This window comes from Lithobates pipiens, unplaced genomic scaffold (assembly GCF_037356315.1).
Source record: "Lithobates pipiens isolate NorthernLeopardFrog02 unplaced genomic scaffold, aLitPip1_a1.2 Scaffold_27, whole genome shotgun sequence".
NCBI classification, from domain to species: Eukaryota; Metazoa; Chordata; class Amphibia; order Anura; family Ranidae; genus Lithobates; species Lithobates pipiens.
The window spans coordinates 64,143,741-64,167,349 of record NW_027507788.1 but is presented as its reverse complement, the minus strand read 5'-3'; positions in this window follow the sequence as shown (position 1 = coordinate 64,167,349).

The following is a 23,609-nucleotide window of genomic DNA, read 5'->3' as shown; positions in this document are numbered from 1 at the left end:
TACTCTGCAGTACCCTGCTATTACTCTGTAGTACCCCGCCAATACCCCGCCAATACTCTGCAATACCCTGCCATAAATTGCCATACCCAGCCATACTCTGTGATACCCTGAAATACCCAGCCATAGACGCCCCCCACCCCTCACCGCCCTCCGATGCTTCTACCAACTCGCCAGTACGATCAAAGCCAGAATCTTTTTTTTATTTTTTATTTCAGGCTTCCCAGCCTAGAGGTGAGATGTGGGGTCATATTGACCCCCAGATTTCACTGTAAAGAGGACCTGTCACCCCATATTCCTATTACAAGGGATGTTTACATTCCTTGTAATAGGAATAAAAGTGATCAAAAATATATTTTTGGGAAAAAAAATGTCAAACTAAAATAAATAAAGTAAAATGAACAATAAAAAAAAATAAAAAAATTAAAGCGCCCATGTCCCCATGTGCTCGCATGCAGAAGCGAACGCATGCGTAAGCCCCGCCCACATATGAAAACGGTGTTCAAACCACACATGTGAGGTATCGCCGAGAACGTTAGAGCGAGAGCAATAATTCTAGTCCTAGACCTCCTCTGCAACTCAAAACATGTAACCAGTAAAAAAAAAATTTATGAAGAAAAAATTACTAATCTGCTAAATTTTATAACAGAAACAAAGAAAAATTCATTTTTTCGCCGAATTTCCGGTCTTTTTTCTTTTATAGCACAAAAAATAAAAAAAACTGAGAGGTGATTAAATACCACCAAAAGAAAGCTCTATTGTGTGAAAAAAAGGACAAACATTTCATATAGGTCCAGTGTTGCATGACTGAGTAATTGTCATTCAAAATGTGAGAGCACCAAAAGCTGAAAATTGGTCTGGTTATTAAGGGTGTTTAAGTGCCCAGTGGTCAAGTGGTTAATAATAGAGCTTGCAGTCAGTAGTGTTAGGAGATAGTGCGTGCTGTCTGCGTGCTCTGTACCCAGTACATACCGCTATAATATAGGGCAGGCCCCTACTTTCAAACATCCAACTTACAAACATCTCCTACTTGCAAACGCAAGGAGACAGCAGCAAGTGAGATGAAAAAAGACGGATGGCAAAACAAATTATACAGGGGTGATAACCCTTCCCTATGTTTTCCAAAAAGCTTAAAAATAGTTTTTTTGACTGGAGCTACACTTTAAAAATGTACCAGTTGAAAATTACAAACCGATTCAACTTAACACAACAAACCTACACAGTCCCTGTCTTGTTTGCACCGCCTGTATACTGCTGTTCTGAGTATATAGGGCCTGGGGGCCACACGCATTTCCTTTTTTTAATATGGGTACAGGGTTCCCCTTAATATGCGTACAAGACCCAAATAGGCTGGTAATGGGCAGGGAGGGCTACCCATGCCATTTTTCTGAATGATTTTCAACCATATTGCAGGAACCAGATATAACATTAAAACCGCAAGCAGTTTTAAATGGTGTTATTTCCGTTAAATGTCATTTTGTGCAAGGACTGTTCTAAACACGGGAAACACGTGGCACTTCACAGGCATACTACAGACACCCCCCAGGCACCATATTTAAAGTAATATTTCACTTTTTTTTTTTCACTTTAATCGTCATTAAAATCAGTGCTCCCGCCAAAACGGCCGTTTTTAAAACTTTTTTTTGCATTGACCCATGTCCCCTGAGGCAGGAGTCAGGTCCCCAAACCCTTTTTAGGACAGTATCTTGCATATTAGTCGTTAAAATTAGCACTTTCCATTTCGAACGTTCGAGTCCCATAGACTTCAATGGGGTTCTAACGTTCGTAACGAACGCGGGGGCCGTTCGCAAGTTCTGGTGCGAACCGAACCGGGGGGTGTTCGGCTCATCCCTAATCAGATGCCTGGGGACAACGGAACAAGAGGAATTTTGATCTGAGAGTAGGGATACAGGACCTACAACCAGGAGACCGAGTTTTGCTGAGAAACCTGAGAAGGATAAACTGGCAGATCGGTGGAAGTCGTAACCATATGTCGTATGCAAACGACTTCCAAGACTGCTGGTGTATCAGATCAGACCAGAAGGCAGCACTGGGCCACTAAAGACCTGGCATAGAAACCACCTCTTACCCCTTTCAGACTCAACCCGAGTAACTTCTCACCAAGAGCTACCATCCACATCTACCGCTGATCCAGTATCTCGGCCAGTGACCAGGTCTCAGTCTGTACCTCTTGCTGAAAATGGAGACAGCAAAGAAGAGATGCAAATACTGTAGGTTGGTTATGGTCGTCTAGTATGCCTGAAGTGGATGCCAACTGTTCCCTCTACACAAGGGAGAAGAACCATGGAGTCCTTAGGCCCCAGGCCCCAAAATTTGTACCACAAAATAGACATTCTGAGGACTGTTTGTCTTCCAGTAAGGCTGAGGTACAAGACGTTGAGCTACCAGAGGCCGAACCAGGGAAAGATAGCACCTGAGCAAGGATGATGCCTACACCTAAAAGACTGAGAGTCAAAAGAGATTCACCCACCAAAAACACTAACTTACGATGTGCTGGGAAAATGTTCTGAAAGAAAAAGTTTTCTGCAAAGAGAAACTCTGACATGGATCCAGAGAGAAACAACCCTGTCTCACCCCTTGATACCTCTGTATCAGACACTATGGTGTCAACTGTGAGTACACAGGACAGTCTCTCAGCACATGATAACTGGTAGGAGGCTTCTCTGTCAGTATTATGCAATTGCCGAGAGGCAAAAATGTGTAACAGAGCAAAGATTTTGAATATCTTTGGAGACCAATGATTTAAAGCAGGGAGAGTATGTGGCGCTGGAATTTTTGCCATGTAAATGCTATATAATAATGTAATGCTATTAGATTAGTATTTGGCTCCCTCTAGTAGCCAGAACATTTATGCTTCTTGTGACTTAAAGTTTTATTTGTGAAAAGCCTCACCTACCCACAGTACTCACTTACCTACCCATGAGGCTAAGTGACAGAACTGCATGCTGGGTAGGAAATAAAAGGCCCAGCGCAGCCATCTTCTCTCTCTTCTACTCAGGATGTGAGACCTGCCTGCAGGGACCTGTGGGTGTGCGCCTGGAAGAGTCACGGCCTGCTTGGCGATGTCAGAGCTGGCTTAGCCCTTCCTTCTCTGGTCTGGATGCTCAGCTGTCGGCTAATTGCCAGCTCTCATCTCTCTCCACAGTTACCAGCTGTTCCTGATCATGCTCGTCTGACCTGCCTACTTAAAGTTGTCCAGCTCACTTCACCTCTGCCTTCTCCTTGGTCACATCACAAGAAACCAACTCCTGCAGTTCTGTTAAAGACTGGCTTGCTGACATCCCTTCTGTCTCCTCATCCTGCTTGCTGTTGCTCTACTTGGATCCCTGACTTCTGGCCTGGCTGATTACCCAATCTGGTTATTGAACTCTGGCCATCCCAACTACTCTATCCGGTTACTGGACTGTGGCTATGCTTTGACTATGCTTTTTCTATTTACCTTTTTATTTTTATTTAATAAACAAGTGTTATTTAATTGTACTTCTGTCTCAGTCTGAATCATGGTTTTTGACAGTAGGCAAAGGCCATGAATTCAGAAGATACAGTCAATCCACTTGTTGGTAATATTTTTTCCATATTGGATGAGCAAGATCACCGCATGGATCAGTTTGCCATGGCGTTACAAATGCTTCTGAGTTGCACAGCTCACCTGGATTCCCCCACGGTGGCTGCTCCGGTACAACCTGAGTCACAGGCCGTCACTGCTGCTACACCAGTCTCTGTGCAGGCACCCGCCTCGGGTATTACCTCTATAAGAGGTATGTCTGGTTCTGCTCCGCTTCTCCAGTGATTTGGGGGTGATCCAGTACAATGCAGAGGGTTTCTCAATCAGGTTGATATATACTTCGGGACACTGCCCCAGGCATTTCCCACGGGCAGAAGCAAAGTAGGTTTCATGATATCTTTGCTTTCTGAGAGAGCCTTGGCTAACCCTCTATGGGAGAAGCAAAAACCTGTTGTCTTGAGTTACCCTGAGTTTGTGGCCTCCTTTAAAAGGGTATTTGATGTTCCTGCACGCTACGCTTCTGCTGCCTCATTGATTCCAGACTCAGAGAATGACTTTCTCTTAAGGAGCGCTTGCGGAAGCCTCCTGTACGCTTGCCTCCGAGCTTTGTAGTCCCACCCATGCCTCCCTCACCTCCCATGCATCCTGGTAACGAGTCGGTCAGTGAAGATGAACCCATGCACCTGGGCTTCACGCGTCTCTCTGCGGATGAGAGAGCCTTTAGGAGGAGGGAGACATTACGCTTTTATTGTGGCCAGGCAGGTCACTTTTTGAAGTCTTGTCCTAGCCGTCCAGGGAACGCCCGGACCTTGAGGTCCTGTCATGGACACACCTTAGGTAGCGTTGTTTCGTCCCCAGTTATCAGAAGGATAAGCCCCTGGTTTATCAAGAAGAAGAAGAAGAGCGGTGAACTGAGACCTTGTATTGATTATAGGGGTCTCAATCGTGTCACGATTAAGAATGACTACCCGTTTCCATGGATTACTGAGTTATTTGACCGCCTCAAGGGAGCAACGGTTTTCACAAAGCTTGATTTGAGAGGGGCATACAATCTCGTGTGCATTAAGGAGGGCGACGAGTGAAAAACTGTGTTTAATACCAGAACAGGCCATTATGAATACCTGGTAATGCCTTTTGGCCTTTGTAATGCCCCGGCAGTTTTCCAAGAATTTATTATCGATGTCCTCCGAGATTTGTTGCAGTTATGTGTGGTGGTTTATCTTGATGATATCCTCATATTTTCCAAGTCCTTGGAGAGCCACCACACAGATGTCTGTAGTGTGTTTCAGAAACTAAGAGAGAACAATTTCTATTGAAAACTGGAGAAGTGCGAGTTCTATCGTGAACAGGTTACATTCCTGTCATTTCCACTGCTGGTTTTTCGATGGACCCAGAGAAACTTTCAGCAGTCCTACAGTGGCCTCGACCCGTGGGTTTACTTCTTCTTCAGCGTTTCCTGGATTTTGCCAACTACTATCGGAAGTTTATTCGTAACTTCTCGTTTCTCATCAAGCCCCTGATATGACCAGAAAGGACGGTAACCCAAAGAGTTGGTCTCCAGAGTCCATTAAGGCCTTTGAGACTCTCAAGGCTGCCTTTCTTTCTGCTCCTGTGTTGGCACATCCTGATCCTACATTGCCTTTTATCCTAGTTGATGCTTCTGAGACTGGAATTGGCACCCTTCTGTCTCAACATCTTAACTTTGAGAGTGCTATGTATCCGTGTGGCTAATTTTCCAAGAATTAGACATTTTCCAATCCAAAGACATGCAGGTAGGTTAATTGGCTTCTGTCCAAAATTGGCCCCAGTATATGAATGGGGACCTTGGATTGTGGGCTCCTTGAGGGTAGGGACAGACATCAGTGTGCAATGTACAGGGATAGGGACAATTGTAGACACTCATTCAGGTTGAACTGGATGGACTGGTGTCTTTATTCAACGTAACTAAGTATGAAACTATGAAACTATGAAGAAATTGTCACCTGCTGAGTGCAATTATGAGATTGGTGACAGAGAGCTGTTGGCGATCATTTTAGCCCTGAAAGAATGGAGACATCTCCTTGAAGGTACCACTGTGCCTGTTCTTATTCTTACTGACCACAAGAATCTTACATTCTTGTCTGAGGCTAAGCGACTCTCTCCTAGAAGGGCACAATGGGCTCTTTTCTTGTCGAGCTTTAATTACATTGTCTCATTCTTACCCGGTACTAAGAATGTAAGGGCTGATACCTTGTCACAACAATTTTCCTCCACTTCCAAGTTGGAGTCGGTTCCGGTTCCTATGATTCCTCCTGATCGTATCTTGGCTATAGTTCGCACTAGTCTTACTTCTCCTTTGGGTGACAAAATTCTTGCCGCTTCTTTGTCCCAGAGAGTGTCCATACTGCTGTGCTCCAGACTTACCATTCTCCCAAGGCAGCTGGCCATTCTGGGAAGAATCAACTCATTTGGGCCATTTTCCAACAATTCTGGTGGCCTAGTCTACGGGCTGATGTTACTGCCTTCTTAGCTGCCTGTCCTGTGTGTGCTCAGAGTAAGGCTCCACGACACCTTCCAGTGGGTCTCCTACAACCCATACCCAATAGAGAGAGGCCCTGGACTCACCTGTCAATGGATTTCATTGTGGAGTTGCCCAACTCCCAAGGCAACACTGTTATCCTCATGGTGGTTGACCGGTTCTCAAAGATGTGTCATTGTATTCCACTTAAGAAGTTGCCTACTTCTAAAGTAACTGGCTTCCATTTTTGCTCAGGAAATCTTTCGCTTACATGGGCTTCCCAAGGTGATTGTCTCGGACAGGGGCAGTCAGTTTGTCTCCCGGTTCTGGCGAGCATTTTGTGCACAGTTGGGAATCCAGCTTGCGTTCTCTCCTGCATATCACCCGCAGTCTAATGGGGCCGCAGAGCGAGCCAATCAGTCCTTGGAGCAATTCCTACATTGCTATATTTCTGATATTTCTGACCACCATAACAACTGGTCAGACCTATTACCATGGCCAGAGTTTGTTCACAACAGTGCCTTGAATTCTGCCTCCCGATTGTCTCCATTTATGGCGAATTATGGTTTCCAACCTTCCATGTTGCCTGACTCGTTTGTTCCGCAGAGTATTCCTGTATTAGAGGAGCATCTCCGTGGTCTTCGTTCCACTTGGGTACAAGTCCAGGAGGCTTTGCGTCATGCTAATGATGGGTACAGACTCCATGCTGACTGCAGACGCCTGCCTGCGCCTTCCTACCAGGTTGGGGACAGGGTCTAGCTGTCATCTCGCAACCTTTGTGTTCCCTCACTGAAGTTTGCACCTCGGTTTATTGGGCCTTTCTGTATCCTTCGCAAGATTAACCCAGTGGCTTAAGCGTTGGACCTTCCTCCTATTATGCGCATCTCAAATGTGTTTCATGTCTCCTTATTGAAACCGTTGGTCTGTAACCGATTTACCACCTCGGTGCCAGGCCCTCACCCTATTTAGGTTGAGAACCATGAGGAGTATGAGGTACAATCCATTGTTGACTCCCGTAGGTTCCGTGGGCGCATACAGTACCTGGTGCATTGGAAGGGGTACGGTCCGGGGAACGCTCCTGGGTTTCATCCTCGGACGTACATGCCCCTGTCCTTCCATAGATGGTTTCCTCTCAAGTCCGGTGGCCCTCCGAGGGAGAGGGGTTGTTGAGGAGGGGGTACTGTCAGGGCTGGCTTAGCCCTTGCTTCTCTGTGCTGGCTGCTCAGCTGTCGGCTAATTGCCAGCTCTCATCTCTCTCCACAGTTACCAGCTGTTCCTGATCATGCTCGTCTGACCTGCCTACTTAAAGCTGTCCAGCTCACTTCACCTCTGCCTTCGCCTTGGTCACATCACAAGAAACCATCTCCTGCGGTTCTGTTAAAGACTGGCTTGCTGACATCCCTTCTGGCTCCTCATCCTGCTTGCTGTTGCTCTACTTGGATCCCTGACTTCTGACCTGGCTGATTACCCAATCTGGTTATTGAACTCTGGCCTGGCTGACTATTCTATCCGGTTACTGGACTCTGGCTATTCTTTGACTACGCTTTTTCTATTTACCTTTTTATTTTTATTTAATAAACAAGTGTGATTTAATTGTACTTCTGTTTCGGTCTGATTCATGGTTTCTGATAGGCGCGGAATGAAATCCAAGCCACTGGAGAGTGTTTGACTGGACAGCAGAATCCAGAACACTTGACGGAGCCAACTGAGGGTCCAGGTCATCTTGCGGAGCAGTACATCGTGATGGCACTGGCTGACAGTAGGACGGAGCAAACCGGAGTGGAGTTATCAGAATACCCAGGCCTGACGTGGTGAGAGGGCTGTTGCCCAAGATTCATATAACACTTAAATCACACATTACAGACTACACCATTGTTGCTGAGATCTGCAGTTCCACAAAGTGGCCTCATTTAGATAGACTGCGCTTAACTAGGCCCAAAAGCCTGCTTTTCTTTAGCTATTGAGTGACGCTCCAGTTAACTTGCCATAGGAGAGGAATGTTACAAGTGTGTTACCTGACCAAGTTTTCAGTTATTCATCATTCTTACTCTACTTTGCCCTCTGCTTACGCATCGGATTACAAACACTGCAGTTAACTGAGCTAGCTGAAGAAAGAAGACAAGAGACTTACCATCCAGTATATGGCTTTTATCCTGCAGTGTGCACAAGGGGAGGTACTGCAATCTAGGGGGAGCCCTTGAGCATATGTGTCATAACATACTGATATTCAGTGCGGTATAGCAGACTACAAGCTGCGTGGGTTTGCATGGCTGTACTGGAAGTGGGAAAGTGCCCAGTGTTACAGGTTTGCCACTCTGAGCACCAGTCCCACTTGGAGAAACGCCCGCACATAGCATTTAGTATATCCTCGAGTCTGAATGTTTGACTGCTGTACTATTGTAATATGTTCTGACCTTGCATATCATCATTAGTATTGTACTATTTTGTATATTACCATTGTTACTGTGTTTATGATTTTGAACTCAGTTTCCAGTAAAATTACCGGTTGGTTAAAGCACAATTCGGGGGTGAGTGCTACATAAGCTTTAATAGTTTTCCTCTTAAACTCTACTGTAGTTAGAGCTGCTGGATCCACCCTGTAGTATCTTAAGAATGTATGATGCGATGACCATGCATTTTGGCTCCAAAAACACTCCCGCACATGCTTCATAAGAAGAAGAGCTCTAACCACTTCCGCAGGATCCTTCCCGGCCGCTCTATATGCTCGATGAATACTTTGTACTATTCAGGTCGAGATGGTTCTGGCCGAAGCCTCTTTGCCTTTGCAATTTTCCGGAAGGTAGGATGAAAAGTCTGTCAGAACGCCTGAATGTAGCAGTAGCCTGGAGATAGGATTTGAGGACTTTAGGAATGTCCAACTCATGCAGGTCGTAACCGGATTCTGCTGGGAAGGCTGGAAGTACCCATTCTGTCACGTACCTTAAGGCAGAGCCCGGAATGCAGGGAGCGTCCTCTAGTAAACCTCTGACTCGGGAGGCCCTGATAGAGATGACAGGGGCTCGGGAGCACAAAGGAGCACAAGCGCCTGACTGGGTGGCCGGTGTAGAAGGCAGGAGACCGTTGGTAATGGGTGGTGTCCTGTAGTCCAGCAGCGGAATGCAGGTGACAGCAGGATACAGCGGACAGCGGGAGGAGTCCTGTAGTCCAGCAGCAGAATGCAGGTGACAGCAGGATACAGCGGACAGCGGGAGGAGTCCTGTAGTCCAGCAGCGAAATGCAGGTGACAGCAGGATACAGCGGACAGCGGAAGGAGTCCTGTAGTCCAGCAGCAGAATGCAGGTGACAGCAGGATACAGCGGACAGTGGGAGGAGTCCTGTAGTCCAGCAGCAGAAGGTAAGAGGCAACAGAGCACAGTGGAAGGCAACAGCCGGGTGCGGTAGAGAACCGGGAGGTGTTCTGTAGTCCAGCAACAGTAAACAGGAGACTGGCGGGTAGCAGAGTAGTTCAACAGTCCGGGTCAAGCACAGGCGAGCAGATCAGGTACCAAAACGAAATCCAGAAGAGTAGTCAGGTTAGGAAGCCAAAAGTCGGGGGCAGGCCGCAAGCAGAAAAGTCAGAAACAGGCCGGGTTCAATACGGATCAGGTGAGTTCAGATGCAGGGTAGCAGAGCACACAGGAACGCTGTTGATCTGGCAGCAAGACAGCAAGGCAAAGATCCCCTTTAAATAGCGTCATTGGCACCAATTGCCGTCAAAACGGCCGCGTGCGCGCTCCCAAGTGCGCGCGCGCGCACCGCCGATCGCAATAACGCTCTTCTTGCGCACAGCCGATCTTCTGCGTCTTACACCACTCGGATGTCTGTGGGAAGGGTTTTCCTGACACATTCACTAGAGGGATTAAAAATAGAAGCCACTTTTGGGACAAAGTGATCCAATGGTCTGAGCACAACCCTGTCTGGAAAGAACATGGTATACGGTTTAGCTGTCCCCAGTGATTGGAGTTCTGGCACTCTTCCCCTTGAAGTTTTGGCAATTAGGAAAGCTTTTAAGGTGATATCCAGTAATGAACAATTTTCCATAAGGGAAGAAGGAGGGTTTGCCAGAAAATTTAGGACTATTGTCAGGTCCCAGGTGGCGTAGTTTGAGCACCACTCGCATGAAGCACACCACCAGCAGGCTTGGTACTCATTTCTTTTGGGTAAAAGCAGAGATGGCTGAAACTTGCATTTTAAGTGAAATCAGGCTGAGCCCCAAATTCAATCCGGATTGCAGAAATGACAGGACTTGAGACACATTCAGGTCACTAGGGTCAAACTGACATCTGTCTGCAAAGCTTGTGAACCTATCCCATATTCTCAAATAGATTGAATTGGTTGACCCCTTTCTAGAACTTTGTAAACTTCTAATCACTTTTGGAGAATATCCTAAATCTTGTAGCCCCTCTGCCTTTCAATCTCTAGGCTGCTAAGGCAAGTCATGATGGCTGCAGATGCAGGATCCCTGTGGCAGGATATGAGGAGTCACATGCAGGGTGATCAGTGGACCTATACTGAGATCCATTGCAAGAGAGAACCATAGTCTGCGAGGCCAGTAGTGTAACCCTGCAATGACTGTCAGATTCTCTGCCAACAATTTCTTCAGGAATTTCAAAATGAGAGAAATTGGAGGGAAGGCATAGGCCAGTTTTCACAAACCCCCAAGGATGGGTCAAGGCATCCATTCCCTCTGCCAATGGATGTGGATAGCATGAGAGGAGTCAGCTCACCTTACATTTGGTTGATGAGGCAAAAAGGTCCACTTGAGGATAATCTGTTTGAACACTTTAGGGTGAAGAGACCATTGGTTGGACTCTTGGGATTGTCTGGACAGGTGATCCATTTCTAAGTTCTTGTTCAATATTTTTATTGAGGTTTACATAAAAAAGACATAGCAGTCTGTAGGCTTGTACATGGGAAACAGTCATAACCATAGCTAACATACGTAAGTATTGATATCACTGTATAATCGACAAGAAACAGAACTGATAACAAGACTATAACAGAGTAAATTAAAGAACCGGACCTAGAATCCCTTACATGTCGGCGTATCTAATGGATCGTGCCTCCAGACCACTCATCCACCCCTAATGGGCACAAACTGTGGATGGGTGGGGGCTCATTTGCAAAGACTAAGAATGTTTTCGCCAAAGATATACTGTGTAGGGTAAAAGCCACAAAGGGGTCTAGGTAGTCCTGTCATAAATCTCAAATGCCATGTGTAGTTATTTAAAAAATATAACAGTTAAAAAACAAAATATCAGAGGAGATAATGCTTGTCGATCTCAAATTATGAATCTATGTATATAAGTAAAAAGAATCCCAGAGCTATAAGTTATGTACTGGGCAGTAGAGGAAACAAGCAGACAGGAGAAAGGAAAAAAGTAACAGACGTGAGAAAGATGCGAACCATAAGAAGTCTAAATTGCATGAAAAATTTGTAACAACCTATAATGTACTTAGCGGGTAGAATCATGTACAGTAAAGATAAGGAAGAGGGAAGAAAGGATCGAAGGAAGAAAGAGTAGGAGGGATCTCCCATGGTGGTAGCGCAGCCCAGAACCAGGAAATGCTTGTGATTAATAATAAAATGGAAGAATTTTTGTGGCAGTAACAATGAATAATCAAAATCATGGGGTAAGTAATGTTTAACCAAAGGTTTCCCAATTTTGTTGAATTTTCCAATATTATCATCTTCTATGGCTGTAATTTTGGCAAATATAAGGGCTTTCAGCATCCTATAATTATTTTTTTTCATTAAAGAGTTTATTGAGGCAAATAATAATACAATAGGAGCAAGAAACACAATGTGATCCACAGTTATACAATCAGATAAACTAAAGATTATCTACAGAACCATAATACAACGTACCAGGAGCTGGCACCTAAGTAGTAAAATATGATAGCTAACAACTTAGCCAAATAGTTCCACTTTAAGCGAGAATCCAAAATACTATAACAATGCTACTGAATAGAGTTAGCAAACAGAATTTGAATACCTCGTGCAGATTTAACCAGAAAACATGTTTCCATTGTGTTTGACAGAGATTAGAAGAGTCAGAGAGCCTCAGAAGAGAATTACAGAAAGAATAGTTGGCAGAGAATAGGAGAGAAAAGCTTGGGAAGGGGGGAGGGTAGGGGCCTTGGGGGGGAAGAAAAAAAGAAAAATAAGACAAGGCGAATAAGTAAAGGAGGGGTGAAAAGAATAGAAGGGGAAAGGGGAAATCAGAAATCAGAAATTAAGGGTCAACCCCTAGAACCAGAGGGTTTGCCACCATGTAGCTTCGAGAGATGTGGATCGGTCCTTTAGGGCAGTGTACTGCCCCGACTCAGCCTGAGACAATCTCTGCGAATGTCGCAGAGTGCCTGAAGATAATCCATGGTTGCCAAGTTCCCATGAAACTCTCCACTTTTTCATTTGCTTGAGCCCTTGTGTTTTCCATTTCGTAAATGTCTACAACTCTGTGTAGCCAATCCTTTACGGAAGGGACCAAGGAGGACTTCCAGTGCACTGGAATTAGGGACTTTGCTGCATTCAGTAGGTGTATGGTGAGGGAGTGCCTGTACTTCTTCAGAGACCAGCTGGATATGTGCAACAAGCAGCCAGCGGCATCCAGGGTCAAAGTGGTTTCTGTCATAGCTCTGATGTGCTTCCTCACTGCATCCCAAAAGGGAACAATCAGCGGACAGTGCCACCAGATGTGCAGTAAGGAACCCACCCCTCTCTGACACCTCCAGACCTCCAGCAAATTTCAGGGACCTGCGGATTCCATTTATGTAACTTTTGGGGTGTCAGGTACCATTGTGTCAGTAGTTTGAAGGCCGATTCCTGAATCTTAGTGCTGATTGAGCACTTATGAGCTAACACACAAGCACTCCTCCACTGCTTCACACTGATTGTTACCTGTAGATCCTCCGACCATCGCCTCCTGGGCCCGTCACCTGCTGGCTGTTTAGCCTCCTGCAACCACTCATAGGCTATCGAAGTAGCCTTGTTAATTTGTGTACCAGAGAGACACACCGACTCAAAGCCTGTCAAGCGCCTAGTGAACGTGCCCAGCTTCCCGTGTTTCTGGAGATAGCTCCGTACTTGGAGATAAGTCCAGAAAGTTAGCCCGGGCCGACCTAATTCCCTTTTCATTTCGGGGAGATCTTTCAACTCGTTGTGTGTGTAACAGTCCTTGGCTAATAAGGGGGTCTATCTCCATTGGTGGTCTGAAGCTGTGGGTTGCCTAACCCCGGTAAGAAGTCTGGGTTGTCGTGAAGTGGTGTCAAGGGTCCTCTGCCTGAGGTAATTTCGGTCTTTTGGGGAAGGTCCTGTATCAGTTTAAGTGTCGTCCCGGTTAGCGGGTGTCATTTCAAGTCATCCGGATATGCCGCCCAGGGGATCCAGAGTGTGAAAGTCAGCGGTATTGATATGATTGACATTTCCAGCGCAACCCAATCCTTAGTGTCGCCATGGCAGTGCCAGTCTATGATTCTCGCTACATGTGCGGCCACATAGTAGTTGTGAAAGTCAGGTATTCCCAGTCCTCCACGTTCCTTTGACCTAATTAAAGATTCGTACTTAATTCTTGGTTTTTTATGCGCCCAGATGAACTTCATGATCAATGAGCGGAGAGCATGAAACCATCGCCTCGGGATCTTGATGGGGAGTGTGCGGAACAAATAGAAGCCTGGGAGGAATTGTCATTTTAATGATCGCTGCACGACCAAACCATGAGAAGTTTCCCGTATGCCATCTCGTAAGGTCTTGTTCAATGGACTTAAGTATGGGTGGAAAGTTTTGATCAAAGGCCTGGGAGACCCGTGGAGGCAATCTAATTCCTAGGTAATTCAGGGAATGGGATTCCCATCTAAAGGGTGAATTGGCTTTCGTCAAGATAAACGTCTGGGTCGGTAATGTCACGTTCATGGCCTCAGATTTCGTGTAATTTATTTTTAGATTGGATATGTATCCGTATTGTTTAAAAGCTTTCGTCAAGTTAGGGAGAGACGTGTGTGGGGAGGTCAGAAAAAAAAAGCAAATCGTCTGCATAGGCTGCCACCTTGAACTCCCCGCCCGCCACCCGAAAACCGCCTATGGAGGGATCCAAATTGATCAGCCTGATAAACGGCTCAAGGGTTAAGATAAATAATAGTGGGGACAGCGGACACCCCTGTCTCATGCCATTTGTGATACGGACCCTCTCGGAGAGTGTGCCATTTATTTTCAGTTGCGCCGTGGGATCCCGATATAGAGTCAAGATCCAAGCTAGCATGTTTGTGCCCAAGCCCACATGCCTGCACGTGGCCATCATGTAGTCCCACGCCACTCTGTCGAAGGCCTTCTCCGCGTCCGTAGACAGGAGAAGGCCCTCGACATCGCCCTGTTCCGCCGCGTGGATCAGCAGCAAGGACTTCATAACATTGTCCTTGGCTTCCCTCCCCGGCATAAAGCCCACCTGTTCCGGGCCTATCAATTTAGCCAGAAATGGTTTTAATCTTTCCGCCAGAATTTTAGCGAAGATTTTCAAATCTAGATTTAAAAGCGAGATTGGCCGGTAGCTCGCACACTCCGAGGGGTCCTTCCCTTGCTTCGGTAGGACTGTTATAAAGGCCGCAAGCCAGTCTGGTGACAACTTTGTAGACTGGGGCAAGAAGTTCAAGGCCCTCCCAAGAGGTCCATCTAAAAGGTCAAGAAAAGTCTTGTAGTAGATCGCAGTGTACCCGTCAGGGCCCGGACTTTTGCCCAGTTTCAGTGCTTTGATCGCCTGTCTGATCTCCTGTACCCCTATCGGTTGTTCTAGAGAATCAGCATCTAAGCTATCAAGGGAGGGAAGACCGCTCTTAGCAAGAAAGTCTGTAATAATCTGGGTCCTGTCGCCTAACATGTCTGGTTGTCTATGTTGTTGAGGAAGGTTGTAAAGATTAGAGTAGTATGTATGAAAATGGCCTGCTATGGGTTCTGTGGTAATGTCCAAAGAGCCATTTGGCTGTTTGATTCCCAGTATGGCATTGCTGTAGTTCTGCTCTTTGAGAGCTCTGGCTAACGTTCTACCTGTTTTGTTCCCCGACTCGTAGTAGACTCTTTTCCTAAAGAACAAAAAGCGTTTAGATTTCATTTAAAAAATCGCGTTTTCTGCAAGTCCAGCAGTTCCCTGGCCGAGTCTATCGAGAGCGACTGTTTATGCAGCGTCTCTAATTTGTCAATGCGGTCAGTCAGTGCTAATATTTCCCGTGTCTCTAGCCTTTTACGTTGGGCCCCCATTTTCATCAGCTCTCCCCTCAGCGTACACTTATGAGCCCCCCAGATGGTCAAGGGGTCAACATCTGGGGTATTGTTCCGCGCAAAGAAATCAGTAATGGATTCCCTTAATTTAGGCAGTAACGTCTGGTCAGTAAGTAAGGAGGAATTCAGTCTCCAGGATTGCGCCGACGGGGGGGACCTTGTCAGGGTCAGAGTAAGAGCGATTGGGGCGTGGTCTGAGATCGGGCGTCAGTCAATTTAGCTAGGTCATTCCGGGATATAAAAAGGTAGTCTAGTCTAATGTGCTTTTTGTGTGGGATGGAATAGAATGTGTAGTCGCGCCCATCCGGGTTCCGGAATCTCCAAGCATCAACCAGTTGCAGGGATTGCAAGAGCTTTTTGATACACTGGAGAGTTTTATATCTCACACTGGTTTTGCCTGTGGATGTGTCCAATAGAGGACTCAGCGGTATATTAAAGTCTCTGCCCAGAACCAGGCAGCCAGTTGCAAAACCCATTAACTGATGGATCAAATGCCTGCAGAACGTCAGATGGGCTTTATTGGGAAAGTACACATTGGCTATAGTAATGGGTGTTCCGCCATACTTCCCTTTAACCACTTTCAGACCGGACCATTTTGCTGGTAAATGACCAGAGGTCTTTTTACACTTTGGCACTGCGCTGCTTTAACTGGTAATTGCGCGGTCATGCAATGTTGTACCCAAACAAAATTTGCGTCCTTTTCTTCCCACAAATAGAGCTTTCTTTTGATGGTATTTGATTGCCTCTGCGATTTTTATTTTTTGCGATATAAACGTAAAAAGACCGCAAATTTTGAAAAAAAATGATATTTTCTACTTTTTGTTATTAGAAAAATCCAATAAACTCAATTTTAGTCATACATTTAGGACAAAATGTATTCAGCCACATGTCTTTGGTAAAAAAAAAGTCAATAATTGTATATTTATTGGTTTGCGCAAAAGTTGTCACATCTACAAACTAAGGTACGTTTTCTGGAATTTACGCAGCTTTTAGTTTACGACTGCCTATCTCATTTCTTGAGGTGCTAAAATGACAGGGCAGTACAAAACCCCCCCAAATGACCCCATTTTGGAAAGTAGACCCCCTAAGGAAATTGATAAGAGGCATGTTGAGCCCATTGAATATTTTATTTTTTTGCCTCAAGCGATTGAATAATGACAAAAAAAAAATTTTTTTTTTTTTTTTACACAAAGTTGTCACTAAATGATATATTGCTCACACATGCTATGGGCGTATGTGAAATGACACCCCAAAATAAATTCTGCTGCTTCTCCTGAGTACGGGGATACCACATATGTGGGACTTTTTGGGAGCCTAGCCGCGTACAGGGCCCCGAAAACCAAGCACCGCCTTCAGGCTTTCTAAGGGCGTCAATTTTTGATTTCACGCCTCACTACCTATTACAGTTTTGAAGGCCATAAAATGCCAAGATGGCACAAAACCCCCACAAATGACCCCATTTTAGAAAGTAGACACCCCAAGCTATTTGCTGAGAGGCATGTTGAGTCCATGGAATATTTTATATTTTGCCACAAGTTGCGGGAAAATTACAAACTTTTTTTTTTTTTTTTTTTTTTTCACAAAGTTGTCACTAAATGATATATTGCTCATGCATGCCATGGGCATATGTGAAATGACACCCCAAAATAAATTCTGCTGCTTCTCCTGAGTACGGGGATACCACATATGTGGGACTTTTTGGGAGCCTAGCCGCGTACGGGGCCCCGAAAACCAAGCACCGCCTTCAGGCTTTCTAAGGGCGTAATTTTTTGAGTTCACTTCTCACTACCTATTACAGTTTTGAAGGCCATAAAATGCCAAGATGGCACAAAACCCCCACAAATGACCCCATTTTAGAAAGTAGACACCCCAAGCTATTTGCTGAGAGGCATGTTGAGTCCATGGAATATTTTATATTTTGCCACAAGTTGCGGGAAAATTACAAACTTTTTTTTTTTTTCACAAAGTTGTCACTAAATGATATATTGCTCACGCATGCCATGGGCATATGTGAAATGACACCCCAAAATAAATTCTGCTGCTTCTCCTGAGTACGGGGATACCACATATGTGGGACTTTTTGGGAGCCTAGCCGCGTACGGGGCCCCAAAAACCAAGCACCGCCTTCAGGCTTTCTAAGGGCGTTACAGTTTTGAAGGCCATAAAATGCCAAGATGGCACAAACCCCCCCCCCCCCAAATGACCCAATTTTAGAAAGTAGACACCCCTAAATTTAGGGGTACACTAGTGAGACTAGGTAATAAATGGCGGGTGCCCTGAAACTATAAAAAAATAACTAACCAACCAGCGTCACCTGTAACAGTTATATGGTGATCACTGGTGAAAGGGTTAACTAGGGGGCAATCAGGGGGCTTTATGCGGTAGTATATGGGGGTCCCTGGCGCTATAAAAAGCTGCGGCGAACCTAAATACCTACCTGCCTAACTAGCGTCACCTGTGACACTAATACAGCGATCAGAAAAACGATCGCTTATTAGGCTGGGTTCACACTGGAGCGATGCGGGAACGCCACGAATGCGCGGCGGGTTCCCGCATCGCATGCCTCCCGGCGGCAGTTCACACTGCCCTATGCGAACTGCTGGGAGTGTCAGTGAAATGTTAATGACACCCCCAGATCAGTTCGCATATCGCAGTGCGATCTGCAAACTTGGATCGCATGGTGTGAACACCCATGCGATCCGATTCTGCTGCGGACCAAAAAAAGGGTCCCGTGCGAGTTTGCGGCGGGTGCGACACGAATTCAGCCATACTATCTGTATAGCTGAACTCGAATCGCACAGAGATCGGATGTGATTTGCACTGCAGTGCGGTGCGAATCACATCCGTTCTCATAAACCGCTGCAATGTGAACCCAGCCTTAGTGACACTGGCGACGGGGGGTGATCACGGGGTTAAACCTTTATTGGGGGGGTTAGGGGGGTACCTTAGAACTAAAGGGGGCTAACCCTAACTGCCCTAACAGTTATTAGTCACAAATGACACCTGCCGGGTGATCAGGGGGTTAAACCTTTATTAGGTAATAAATGGCGGGTGCCCTGAAACTATAAAAAAATAACTAACCAACCAGCGTCACCTGTAACAGTTATATGGTGATCACTGGTGAAAGGGTTAACTAGGGGGCAATCAGGGGGCTTTATGCGGTAGTATATGGGGGTCCCTAGCGCTATAAAAAGCTGCGGCGAACCTAAATACCTACCTGCCTAACTAGCGTCACCTGTGACACTAATACGGCGATCAGAAAAATGATCGCTTATTAGGCTGGGTTCACACTGGAGCGATGCGGAAACGCCGCGAATCCGCGGCGGGTTCCCGCATCGCATGCCTCCCGGCGGCAGTTCACACTGCCCTATGCGAACTGCTGGGAGTGTCAGTGAAATGTTACTGACACCCCCAGATCAGTTCGCATATCGCAGTGCGATCTGCAAACTCGGATCGCATGGTGTGAACACCCATGCGATCCGATTCTGCTGCGGGCCAAAAAAAGGGTCCCGTGCGAATTTGCGGCGGGTGCGGCGGGTGTGGCGGGTGCGGCGGGTGCGGCGAATGGCTGAACTCGAATCGCACAGAGATCGGATGTGATTTGCACTGCAGTGCGGTGCGAATCACATTCGTTCTCATAAACCGCTGCAATGTGAACCCAGCCTTAGTGACACTGGCGACGGGGGGTGATCACGGGGTTAAACCTTTATTGGGGGGGTTAGGGGGGTACATTAGAACTAAAGGGGGCTAACCCTAACTGCCCTAACAGTTATTACAGTCACAAATGACACCAATGCAAAAAAAAAAAAAAAAAAAAAAAATGACATTGGTGTCACTGTGACTGGGGGGCAGGGGTAATTGGGGGGGTGATCGGGGGGTAAAGGGGGGGTGTGAGTGTGCCTGGCATGTTCTACTGTGTGTGGGATGTGTTGGTGCAACTCACTGATCCGCTCTCCTCCGTGTCGGAACGAAAAATACCGACACGGAGGAGAGAATACATCACTTCCTCTCCTGTGTTTACATTACAGGAGAGGAAGTGATGTCACCGGGGATTTCCATTCGTCGGGAGCGATCGCGAGGGGGTGGCCATGAATGAATGGCCGTCCCCTCGTCCGGGATCGCTCCCGAACGAAAACCGACCGCCGCAGGCACCGGGCGGGGGCCCGATCGGGCCCCCGACCCGCGGGAGGCAAAGGACGTACATATATGTGCTTATGCCTGCCCGTGCCATTCTGATGACGTACATCGGCGTGAGGCGGTCGGCAAGTGGTTAAGGAATACATATCGTCCTTCTGTGTCAGCCAATTGCTCCGCCAACTCAAAAGGCGCATTTTTATGGATTAGAGTTGAAACCCCTTTTGATTTGGCTAGATTATTTGTGGAGTGGAAAGCCCTAGTGTAGGTCGCGTCAGTGAGTCTAGGCACATTATTCGTCTTAAAGTGTGTCTCTTGTAGTAACACAAAATGTGGCTTACCCTTCTTGGCTTCTCGTAGCAGCGTGGTGCGTTTTTCAGGGATATTCATTCCCTGTACGTTGTGTGATATCACAGTGGGTGCAACACCCAGGGAGGCATAGGCCATGGTGCGTGACCAGGAGACTCGAGGCTCGGAGGACTCTGTGCACTAGAAGAGAAAGCAAAAAGATAAGTAAAGGTACCAGAAGGTGGCGTTAAAGTGTGGACACAATGGCAGACAATCTTAAAATATCAATCCAAGAGGTTGACCCAAGGCCCCAAGAAAAGAGAGGTCTAAGGCTAAAGTAAAAAGAGAACAAGTATTATCACTAGATAGTTCCCTATCTAGCTGCTATGTGGTGACCCTGGTAGAACCAGAGCACCTTGTGGGGGGGAGGGAGACGGCAACTCGGAACTTATATGGAAACCAACACAGATTCCTATATACTATAAATAAGTTTGTTGCTATGGAAAGATATCTCCACTCGACACACGGCCCTAATACATAAACGTATTAAACAAGCACATTAATCAACCCTGAGAGAACGGGATCCCGCGTCCCACCAAAGTGAGGCTCCCGATCCCGAACTCCACCTGTTTTAAAGAACATATAGAGCACTGCAAACGCAGTGAACTGAACCAACATCTTAAACATCGGAAACCCTGCAGCAACCACCGCCTTCCAAGCGTCATGGCGGCGTTCCATCCCCGTCAACATCCCGCACACCTTGAAATGCATGCCCAACCACCTCCCAGACAGACCATGTAGCTTTGAAAGCCAAAGCAGTAGACCGCATCAAAATAATAAACATGTGCTGTTTTCCCTGAGGTATGAGCGGTAACCCTCCGTGAGGCCTCCCTCCCCAGTCCCATGAGGAACCATCCAGCTTGCCAGATCAGGGTGCCAGTCCGAGTTCCTTCGTGCAGATGCTTCGATGGTAGTTTCTTCTTCGTGTAAAGGTGAAGCCCACTGAGCCGTTTGAAGGAGAGTGATGTTAGGTTTGGTGCCCCCCAATGGGGGCTGGGATGGTGTATTGCCCGCTGGTAGTCACTGCAGGGCAACCAAATCAACAAAAAGAGTTTTTACACACTGTCAGATAGCGTTGGACCATCAACTGTCTCGGTTTGCTAAAAGTAACAGAAGCAGAAGCTGGTGACGGTGCTGCAGAGTGAACCTCGCACTTTATTCTCCAGACCTGTCCTGCTCCAAGGCACCTCTCAGGTTTGGCGTGCAAATTTTCGAACCTCCAGCTTTGCCATATTTCAGTTTCTTGTTGCTGTGCTTCTCCGGGGTGGAGAACGGCGAACGTGCTTGGCTTTTGCATTTAGGTGGGAGGGCAAATTCTGCATACCAGTCCGGCAGCTCCATTAGCTCTAAGCCCAAATTTGCGCAAAAGTCCGGCAGGTCCAGAGGCGATCGCAGTACATGTTGGCGACTGTTAGCTGCTACAATAAGTGCAAAGGGGAAACGCCACATGTATTTCAAGTCCTTTTCTCTTATCTGCTCAAGCAGTGGGCGTAAGGCTCTGCAATTCCTGAGAGTGATCTGTGATGAGTCCTGGAACAGCATGATAGTTTCACCATTAAAAACAATCCTGTCATTCCTGCGGGCCCTGCGCATTATGGACTCCTTCAGCTGGAAACTTTGGAGACAGCAAATCACATCCCTCGGAGGAGCATTATCCAAACCCCTTGGTCTGAGGGCCCTGTGTGCCCGGACAAATTCAATCACTGTGTCCTCTTGTCTGTCCAGGAGGCTATTGAACACTCTTTGTAGCGCGGGGACTATTTGGTCAGCATCCACAGATTCGGGTATACCCCTCACCCTTATATTGTTCCTTCTCCCTCTATTGTCGAGGTCTTCCAAGTGTCTGTTCATTTCAATAAAATGCTGTGCATGTGCCGTTGCCACTTCATCCAGTCTATGGAGAGCCTTGTCCCTCTGCTTGCCTGCATGCTCTGTGGCTGCTAGTTTTTCAGTGAGAACCACCAGGTTCGTTTTCAGATCAGTGATTGCGGCTGAGAATGTAGATTTAATGTCCGCTGTAAAGCAGGACATGTCCGCATATGTCAGGGGCTGATTTGACTTCGTTTTCCCCTTACCTGGGGCCTAAGTGGCTGAGTCTGAGTCTCCGCTCTGGTCCACCTCATGGCAGGGTGTCAGTGCCATCTTGGATTCGGCCGCGCTGCTCCTGATGTTTCTTGCTGCCGCGGGGGTCTGGGCGCTTCTGGGGCGAGAGGGTGCCGTGCTGCAGTGCTTTTTACCCGGCATTGAGGGCTGTGCGGTGGGTTTTCAGGCCGTAGGGCCGCACGTCCGCCGGAGCTCACCTAGTGTGCTGCCATCCTCGTTGCGCGCCAAGTCACGCCCCAGCATCCTATATTTAGCTTCGGCCACTATCAAGGTGAGAGATTTTCATGCCTTGGCTATAGTTTGTTTGGCTGCCATTGGGAGATTAATAAGAAGTTGAGTACAGGTGAGTGCAGCTTTGTTTACGATTTAGGAGGGCTACGGCTGGGTCTGGAAGTATAGACATTTCCAAGGCTTTAGAAGCTACTGGACATTGCCACCAAATATGAAAATGGGTACCTGGTGTGGAACATCCCGGAAGCAAATATCTGGGTATGCTGGGACAAGTTTAGCTATTCTGGCTGGTACTAAATACCAACGTGCCAGCACTTTGAAACTGGTTTCTAATGCGTAACAATTTGGAGAAGAAGTTTTGGTAGCTAAAGAAATACTGGACCTTTATCAAATACGCAATCCAAATCATGCAACCATTTAACAACATAGGAGGATAATGAGTCGTTGGGTATAGTGGTGAGAGGTTGGTATAGGAGTAAAATCAGTCCTCTAATATATGGGTCACTCTTATAAATACGTTGAAATTGCGACATTTGGGGGGGCGTGGCCGACCGGAGCTGAAGATGGACGCCTGATCTCTTACTCGTCAGGGGAAAACACAGAGCGACACAGGCCGCACCAACAACTCCATCCGAAGCCATCCTCGCTCCATAAGCCTCGGGGACCATGGCCAGCACATCAAGGAAAGACTAACTAAATAAAAGCCCCAAAAACTGACCGAGTTCTCATTCAAGCCGGCAGAGCAGGTCAGTGTGTTCAAAGCTGGCTCCGGCCCGCCCGTGCCGTGGGACTCCTACACAGATCTCCCGGACCAAATACTAGAGGAATCACCTAATCCAGGTACCCCTGCCTTGCCAATTTACTCCCCGGACTGTGATCCCCTCCCTACCAGCCCAGCCAAGGCTAAAATGCGGCTTGATACGTGGCCGCTGCAGGCACAAATTGAGGCCCAGGCTTTCAATCCCCTCCTCTCCAACCAGGCCTTACATTCATCCATAGCATCCTTCCCCATCTCAGGCCAACCAGTCATTGATACCACATTGAAAGACATGCTATTATTGCTACAGACATCCCTCATGACTGACCTCTCCTCTCTATTTACCAAAATCTCATCAGCCATCCACTCACTTGATGACAGAGTGACCTGTATTGAGAGAGAAATGAATGAGTGCACTTCCACAGTGAATGAGGTCATAGAGGTTTATGATGATGTGAAAGAGGAACAAGCATGGATGTGCGCCAAGCTGGCCAACTTAGAAGACAGGTCCCGCAGGAACAACGTTAAGCAGAGAGGGATTCCTGAAACCATATTACCTGCGGACCTATCACGCTACGCAAAAGAGTTGATGCATATTATTATCCCAGAAGCGTCCCCCCGGGACATATTAATAGACATGATTCACAGAATTGCCAAACCCTCCCATCTAGCAGCCTCAGTTCCCAGGGATGTTCTAATGAGAGCCACTTTTTTCATATTAAGGAAAAACTCCTTCTGGGGATCAAAT